The sequence below is a fragment of the Python bivittatus genome, unplaced genomic scaffold (assembly GCF_059951505.1).
Source record: "Python bivittatus isolate LINGU-HERP-01145 unplaced genomic scaffold, Pbiv_v1 ctg000120_np1212, whole genome shotgun sequence".
NCBI lineage: Eukaryota > Metazoa > Chordata > Lepidosauria > Squamata > Pythonidae > Python > Python bivittatus.
In genome coordinates this window covers 2,592,885-2,601,770 of record NW_028277037.1, presented here as the reverse complement: position 1 = coordinate 2,601,770, position 8,886 = coordinate 2,592,885, and positions in this window count along the sequence as shown.

Here is an 8,886-nt window from a genome sequence, read left to right as displayed (position 1 = left end):
GATAAGTAAGCACATGGTTTTAACACACCTTCCTCGTCCCTTTGTAGGAGGACTGCTCCAGTTGCTACGTCTGAGGCATCTGCCTGAATAACAAAAGGCTTTGTTGGGTCTGGGTGTTTTAGGATGGGTTCAGCAGTGAATAATTTCTTGAGGTTTTCAAAAGCCTCCTGACATTCTGCTGTCCATTTTAAAGAGGCGCTGGGGGCTTTTGCAGCTGCCAAGGGTTTGTCCTTTGTTTTTAAAAGATCAGTCAGAGGGAGGGCTACTTGTGCAAAATTAGGAATAAACTGTCTGTAAAAGTTGGCAAAGCCAAGGAAACTTTGCAGTTGTCTCCTGGTTTTTGGGGCCTCCCAAGCTAAGACATCCTGCACCTTATTGGGATCCATTTCCACTCCTTTATTAGATATTCTGTAGCCCAGATGGTCAATGCAATCCTTATGGAACTCACACTTGGATAATTTTGCATACAACTGCGCATTTAGCAGTTTCTCCAGCACTTTCCTGACCAATTTCACGTGTTCCTCCATTGTTTCGGTGTAGATTAAAATGTCATCCAAGTATACCAACACTCCTCGGTAGAGGAACTCGTGCAAGACCTCATTAATCAGCTGCCTGAATACCCCGGGTACGCCTTTTAATCCAAATGGGAGGACTCGATACATGTAGTGTCCCAGTGCGCAGCGGAATGCGGTCCTCCATTCGTGCCCAGCTTTTATATGCAGCCTGAAATATGCCTCTCTCAAATCTAGTTTGGTAAAAAAATTTCCTTTTGCCAAATGGGCTAACAAATCTTTTATTAATAGGAGAGGGTATTTGTTCTCTGTGCATATTGCATTTAACCCCCTATAGTCCGTGCATAAGCGTAAAATCCCATCTTTCTTTTCTCTGAAAAGTACTGGCGCTGCCAGGGGGGATTTGGCGGGCACTATGAAGCCTCTGCTCAAGTTTTTGTCAATGAATTCCCTCAACGCCCCCATTTCCTTTTGGGTCATTGAGTACATCTTTGGGGTTGGGTACTTTGCTCCTGGCACCATCTCAATTTCGCAGTCTGTGGGGCGATGTGGTGGTAGCTGGTCGGATTCCTCTTCGCTAAAGACTTTTGCCAAGTCCCTATATTGCCAGGGGATTTCCTCCCCTCCCCCTGCATGGGGCTTCCTCCCTTGGCGCTGCTCCTTCATGGCTGCTGCCCCCAGCTCCCCTCTTGGGTTGGGCTCCGCCTGCGCAGTCCCACGCCCGCCATCCGGAAAGTCCAGAGTCTTCTCCCGCCAGCTGATGCGGGGGTCCCACCGTTCCAGCCAGGACATTCCCAGAATGAGGGGGTAACTAGCCAGCAGTGCGACCAGGCACTTTAAAGCCTCCCGATCCGTTCCAACTCTTAATTCAAAAGCCTCTGTGTAGTAGCAGACCGCACCTCCCCCCCACCGCTGTTCCATCCACTTGCCTGAAGAATATGGGCGTCTTCAGCCGGTGCACTTTTAAATTTAATCCGTTGACGAGCACAGGGCTGATCAAACTCCGGGACCAACCCGAATCAAGCAATGCAGTGAGCCAGGCCCGAGTCGATCGCGGAGCACGGATCACTACTTCATACGTCATGGGACTCACTTGGATGTCCTTGATCGATTTGCTCGGGATCGGCTGGTCGCACCTTGGGCTCTCCTCCCTCTCGCCGGAGCTCTCCCATCCATCCTCGCTGTCCGAGAGGTAGGCAATTCTCAGCCTCTCTTCTTCGCCTCTCACCACTGTCCTTTTCCATGGGGCTTTCATCGCTCTTGCAGGGTTCTTGGCTTTTTTCCCTTTCGGCGCGGTTTGTAACCTTGGGTTCTGGGGGCAGGCCACCACGAAGTGCCCCTTCTCGCCGCACATGAAGCAGGCTTTCCCCGCGGCCTGCGGCCTTGCCGAGCGGGTTTACTCCTTCCTTGCCGGTTTCCGCCCCGTTTGCCTTGCGGCACTAGGAGGCCGCCATCTCGCCTCCGCGCCATGCGGTTTGACTCTGGGCAGTTGCGCCTCCAACACGGAGACGTGGGTGATCCACCCCGCCAAGGTCTCCGGGCACCCCCGCACCATGGCCCTCTCGAAGAGCCGTGGGTCCAGCCCCTCCTGGAATAGCCGCACGAGGAACGCTTCTGGCCAGTCGGGCAGCTTTGCCACCAAGCGCTTGAACTCCAGTGCGTACTCGGTCACCGAGCGCGGCCCCTGCTTCAGCTCCCGGATTGCCTCCGCTGTGTGTGAACAGGCACATTGGTCCTCGAATCGGTCCCGTAGGGCGGTGATGAAGTAGTCAAAGTCCCCCAGTTCTGGGGCTTCCGCTTCATTCAAGTCGTTCACCCACTCAGCTGCCACACCTACCAGGAAGCGGGACACATACAGCACCCTCCAGGCATCGCTGGCAAACAGGCGCCCGCACGTGCCCATGCAGATTCTCACCTGGTTCAGGAAGGCGGGCAGTTGGGCAGGGTCTCCGTCGTACTTCTCTACCAGCCCCCATCTTTGCAACAGGTCCCCTTCCGCCTGTTGAGGTTGTTGGGCGGCTTGCTTCTGGTCCGCTCCCCCACCGCGTCCTGCGGGGGCTTGGACCGGGGCCCGATGAGGGGGAAGGGTCGGTGGTTCCACCGGAGCCCTTGGGGAGGGCTGGTCGATCGGCGCTGGGTCCTGTAGGGGGTTGGAAGGTTGCACAGAAGGTTGCGCCAGAATCCTTAGCTTATCCAACTCCTTCCTCAGTGTGCGCACTTCACCTTCCAGCTTCCTCACCCGTTGTCCCTCATCCCATGGCGTTGTCACTGTGGTCGCGGTCCCCATGGCCCTCAACCATCGAGGGCGGGCTGGCACCTCAGGGGTGAACCCTCCAGCGTCTTCCCAGATGCTCAGGTCTCTTGGTGGGTCCCAGCGGTGGGCCAGTCGCCTCGTTGTGGCCTTCAGTCTGGTGCCCGCTAGAGCTTCAGTGAGGGGGATTAGCCGCTCCTCCTCTTCTGCTGGCACCTCTGGTGAACTTTTCTGCAGCTCCTCAGAGGCCATGTTAAGTTGCTGGAAATTCCTCGCAGAGTTTCCTCTCGGGTGAAATCCAGTATCAGGGAGTTTTAGCAAAATGTCAAGTCCACAATGTCCAACTCTCAGTTCTGAAGCATTCTCACACAACCAGGCTTGGGTCAGATAAATACTTCTTTATTAAGAGCTACATGTAGCTTGTAAACAGAACATTGCTAAAACTAACGCCTTGGGTAAACCTCCCTCTATTTATCCACCCTCCCCTTATTGCCTGGCGTCGTGACTCCTCTTCACCTGTTGTTGACCTCTCTCCTTCCTCCCCGAGCTTCTTCCTGGTTCTTTGGGCCCCAGCTGCCTGGCTGGCAATCAAGCCAGTCTAAATTGCCCATATATGGTTAAGCTGCTTCCCAACTCCCCTTACAACCATTAACAGCCACCCCCCCCCCCCCTTAGTTACAAGTGGCAGAAACAAATCAATCCAACTCCCAACTAATGCAATACAATGGAAAACAACAACAGTTGGGTGATGCAGGTTCTGACAATAGGTTTTTATTTATTCTTGATTTTTTACCTCCATTGCAAAAATTATTTATGATATTTTGTCATTGTGTTAATTCCTCTTCTGTAAATTTTATTGGTAGCATCCAAAATAAAAAAATAATTTTAGGTAAAATCTTCATTTTATATAACACTACTCTCCCAAACCATGACAGTTTCAATTTTTTATATCCAAGTATTTCTTCTTTTATTTCTTTTTTCAGCTTATTAAAATTCAATGTTTTTAATTCCTGTAGATTTTTAGCTATATTTATTCCCAAATATTTAAAACTCTCTGTAACTTTAATCTTATATTTCTTTTTAATTTATTCAATTTCCCCTCTACTATTATTGATTAACATCATCTCAGACTTGTTCCAATTTATTTTCAAACCTATTACTTCTTCAAAATCTTCTAAATGTTTCTGAATGTTACCAAGAGCTTTTAATGGTTCTGCTATACAAGTTAACAAGGTATCATTCTCAAACAAACTGATCTTTACTTTTTCTCCTTGCCCAATTCCTTCTATATCTTTATCTTTTCTTATCACATTTGCCCATAATTCTATCACCAATATAAATAAAATTGGGGATAAAGGGCAACCCAGTCTTGTTCCTCGGCTTAGGTTAAATTGTTCTGTTATTCCATCATTAACTAATACAGAAGCTTTATTCCCTGCATATAATTTTGTAATAATTTGTTGAATTTTTTTCCAAATCCCATTTGTTTAATTAAATTATTTAATGCTGGCCTTTCTACCAAGTCAAAAGCTTTGAAGATATCTAGTGCTAGTACTCCAGCTTTTACTTCTTTTTCTTTTATATTATTAATTACATTCAATAGCCTTCTCATTATATCTGCCATTTGTCTTCCTTTTATAAATCTACTTTGATCATTTCTAATATATTTCCCTATAAACCCATTAAATCTTCTTCCTAAAGTTGCTGTAAATATCTTTGCATCCTGGTTTATTAATGATATTGATCTATATGAGTCCATTTCTGATTTATCTTTTGCAGGCTTTGGAATCAAAACTATTATAGAATACTGCTAGGATGGTGGAATCTCTCCTCCTTCTAAAATACTATTAAATAATTTTTCCAATTTTAGAATTAAAAATTTCTTAAACATTTTATAAAATTCTGCTCCTAAACAATCCATCCCAGGTGTATTTCCAACTTTCAAATTCTTTATAACATCTTCTATCTCTTCCTTCGTAAATCTTTGTTCTAATCTATCTTTATCATCTTCGTGGAGTTTGATGCTTAAATTTTTCTCAATATAATTTCTAATTATAACTTCTGAACTCCCTTTAGTTATATATAATTTCTCATAAAATTCTCGTATTGCTTTTATCTTATCTTTCATCAAATTGCATCTCTTTCCTTTTATATCTTTAATTATGTCTATTTCCCTTTCTATCTTTTTCAGGTGGGCAGCCCTAGCTAACATCCTCAAATTTTTATTAGCATATTCAAAATATTCTCTTTTTAAACAAATCAGATTTTTCTGAACCTTTTCTATCTCGAATCCTTGCAGTTCTTTTTTTAATGCTAATATCTCGTTCAAAATTTTCTTATCTCTTTTAATAAAATAATTTCTCTCTAACTCTTTAATCTTCCCTTCTATCTTTTCTTCCTTTTGCTCTTTTTGTCTTTTTAACATTGAGGCTTCTTTAATACTTAATCCTCTTATTACTGCCGTCATTGAGTCCCATAATATTCCCTGCTCAATTTCAGCTTTATCATTCTCTCTTTAGTTTTTCCAATATCTCTTCACTTCTAAAAACATTCATATCCATTTCCCATCTTTTAGCTTCCTTATAATCACATTTCATTTTCATTTGTATACTCAGCATTGAATGATCACTAATTTTTATAACTTCAATTTCAACATTTGTAATTTTTGCCAGTGCATTATTTGAGGCAAATATATAATCTATACTCAAATATGTTTTGTGCACTTGTGAAAAATACTTAATGTGGTTCTGAGAAGAGTACTGTATTTTAAAGATGGTGTAAAGGTTGGAGTGTAATTTGACATTACATACAAAAAGAATAAGTTTGGACTCTCATTACATGAAGGACCATGTACTGACTGAGCAAGGAATGCAGAAAAAAGAGAATTCTTCTACAATGGAAAGACTGGGCCATCCCATAAATACGATGTTGGACTAATGAGCCTTGCTTACTCTCTGCTGATGAAATGGCTTTGATTGCCATAATGCAGTGTTGTCCAAACTTGGCCACTTTAAGGTGAGTGGACTTCAACTCCCAGAATTCCCCAGTCAGCCATGCTGGCTGGGGAATTCTGGGAGTTGGTCCACTCATCTTAAAGTGGCCAAGTTTGGACAACACTGCCATAATGGAAAGAGCCATCAATATTACAGGTGGTCAAGGTTTAATGCTGGGTTTAAAAACTAGCCTTTTTTTTCCTCTAAGTTTTCCTCCTTTTTCTTTCTGTATCTCCCCCTCCACCCTATCCCCTGAGGCCTGTATTCTTGAAAAAGATGGCTGCAAGAGTTTGGTGCTCTTTTCTCTTTGCTCATCTGGCTTTCTTCACCCTGACAGAAATATCCTTTCTAAGGGCTTTTTCTCAGCACCTTGTGAATGTCCTCCCATCCTTGATTCAGGAGTATATTTGCATAAACTGAGCTGCTTCCCCAGCTTTTCCTGCATCTCAGTAACAAGGCCAGCCAGTGTGGCTGCCTTGAGCTCACTTAATGAGAGGGGGTTTGGGGTCAGAATTGGGTTCTCAGCTGTCCTTTCTCCTCTCTCCCAGCATCACCAGTTCCACCCAGAGTTGTGGACTTCACTGGATTTGTTCAAGGCATTCCTATTTCTGGATACATTTTAGATCACCCCAGAGTGTGGTTTATATGTTTGGTTGTAATTAGAGTCCTCTCCCCACCCCACCCCACCCCACCCCACCCCACCCCACCCCCTCAGAAGCTCTGAGTGCCAAAGAAAGTGTTCTCTCATTCCATGTTTTGCTACAAAAGCAAGCCTGTGAGGTTGGTTAGGCTGAGAGAAGTGTGATTCCCCCAGGGAACTTCTGTGGCTGAAAGAGGACCAAACTTGGGTTTCCCCACTCCTAGTCCAGCTCCTTTACTGCTACACCACACTGGATCTTGGGCTGAGAGAGAGGAACTGGCCCAAAGTGACCCAGGGAGGTTCCAAAAATCAGAAGGAGTTTTGTGTTCCAGTGCAGAGTTCTTTAGGACTCATAGGTTTTGGCTTGAGATGGGGGTCTGAGTTGGCACATTCATGGGAGATGTAGAGGTCTAGTCCCTAACCCTAACTCTACTCTCTGAGCTTGGCAGCTCAACAGAGTCTCTGTCTTCACCTTCCCAGGAAGAAAATGGGAAGGCATCCATCATGATGTTAGCCATGGTAATCAAGCTCGGAGAATTGTCCCACAGTGCCTGATGCTGTAGCATTGTTAGAATGTAAGGTTTGATGAATGCCCATTTGCAACTCTATGGAACATTAAAGTATCCTTGATTTCAGTAAGAGTTAGTCATTATTGTGTGAAACAAGCACCACAAATCAATCTCTGGGTTAGTCAGAAGTAAAGCTTTATTGGAAGCGTTTGCAAAGGCTGGTGGGCTTCCTTGCAAATAAGAAGCCACACCCACATACACACTCCGGCCTAATTATATACATTCCCGATCGCAAGTCCCTCCCCTTTTCCCCATTGGCTAAGGTACTCAGGGTGTACAGTCTTTCTGGCCGCTCTATGATTTCTTCCTGGTCCCTCCCACCTCATCCATTGCAAGTCTATGGTAATTTGCTCAAGGTTTCAGCTAATTGCATTATACTGATAAAGACTGCCCCAGGTTAAATTAGTTTTTATTTACATTGTCCCACACAAGGAAACAACTTCCTCTCCATCTGCCACTATTTGATAACCATAACACTTAACACTACTTCCTTATCTCTCACACAGCTGCACTCTTAGTATGCTCAAGCTACTATTTGTCAATAACATATTTTATCCATCTCTCACAATCCACCCTTTTTCTTTTTATTCTTTTATTACTGACACTGTCAAGCTCTTGTAGCATTATTGCAACTGCTTGTCGCCTTTGGCTTCTAACTTCTCTAAGTGTGTGATGAGGTACCAATCCCCCTTCCAACTGGGAAAGCGTATTTTCACATTCCCTTTCTCTGTGGTTCTCTGCTAAATCCTCTAAGAGGAACCTACTCTCACTGTAAGGTGGTGGTTTCAGAGGCATTTGTTTGGATATAGCTGTTTCAATCAGCCTCTGGACTAAGCCCCTAACACAGGGCATTATACAGCATCCCAATGCAGTTAAAATCCCTGTCACTACTATCAGGGAAGCTAGTATTGATACCACCATTTCTACTTCCCAAACCAAGATTCTAGCCATCCTGTCAGGGAAGTATCTATCCCTGAATTCTCAGCTAATTCCTCTGCCTAAGTGGTTAGCTGCTGTAAGGCTTTAGTTATTGTTCCATCAGGAGTGGTTGCTGGTTGTAATAAATGTAGTTTATCCAGTCCACATTCTTATTTATGGTTACCCACCAAAACAAGAATGATTCAAATCCTGCAGCTATTTGATTCCTAGCCTTGAACTCATCAGGAACTCCCCTGGGTACCCCTATACCATCAATATTAATTATGTCACCAAAATATTTTGCTAGGGATGCCCTTTTAGCTATGGCTTCTTTTTCAAATGCCAGGGTGAATGGGATAGCCAATTGTACAATTGCACAAGTGCCTGTTCAGAAGGGAGGAAGTGTGGATCTCAAGGTCTTCCTCCCACAATACCACCATAAATCAGCCCTGGGAATTTTCAGGTTAGAGTAATTCCCATGTCCATCAATTATAGTGCAGGATTCTAATTCTCCTACAGCTGTGGTGATTCCTACACCTTGCCTGGTAAGGCATGCCATGTGGTTCCCATACGCTGCAGAGAATGAGGGTGGCATTTTCCTTTTAAATTCTTTTTCCATCCCAAGGGAAAGGGGACCACTTGGGCTACAGGTTTAACAGAGCACATGCATAGCAATTGCTCTTGTTTAAGTTCTTTTACTGTATATTTGACCCATTCTACCCAGACATTTGCATCTCCATACCCTGTCTCTATTTCAATAGTTTGTTGCAGATCAATTACCTCAATTATTTTTACTCCTACTGGATCACTAGTTAATCTTACCTTAGATCTTGGGTTTGGTTGTCTGACTGTCTGCCTCTGTTCTATGATTAGCTGGAAACAACAACCTTGCACTAGTGTTGTCCTGTGTAATGACTACCACAACAATTAGTTATACACTTATAATCACAAAACACACACATTCACACACATTGGTCCTTTCCACACGATCTGTTTCCTCTTT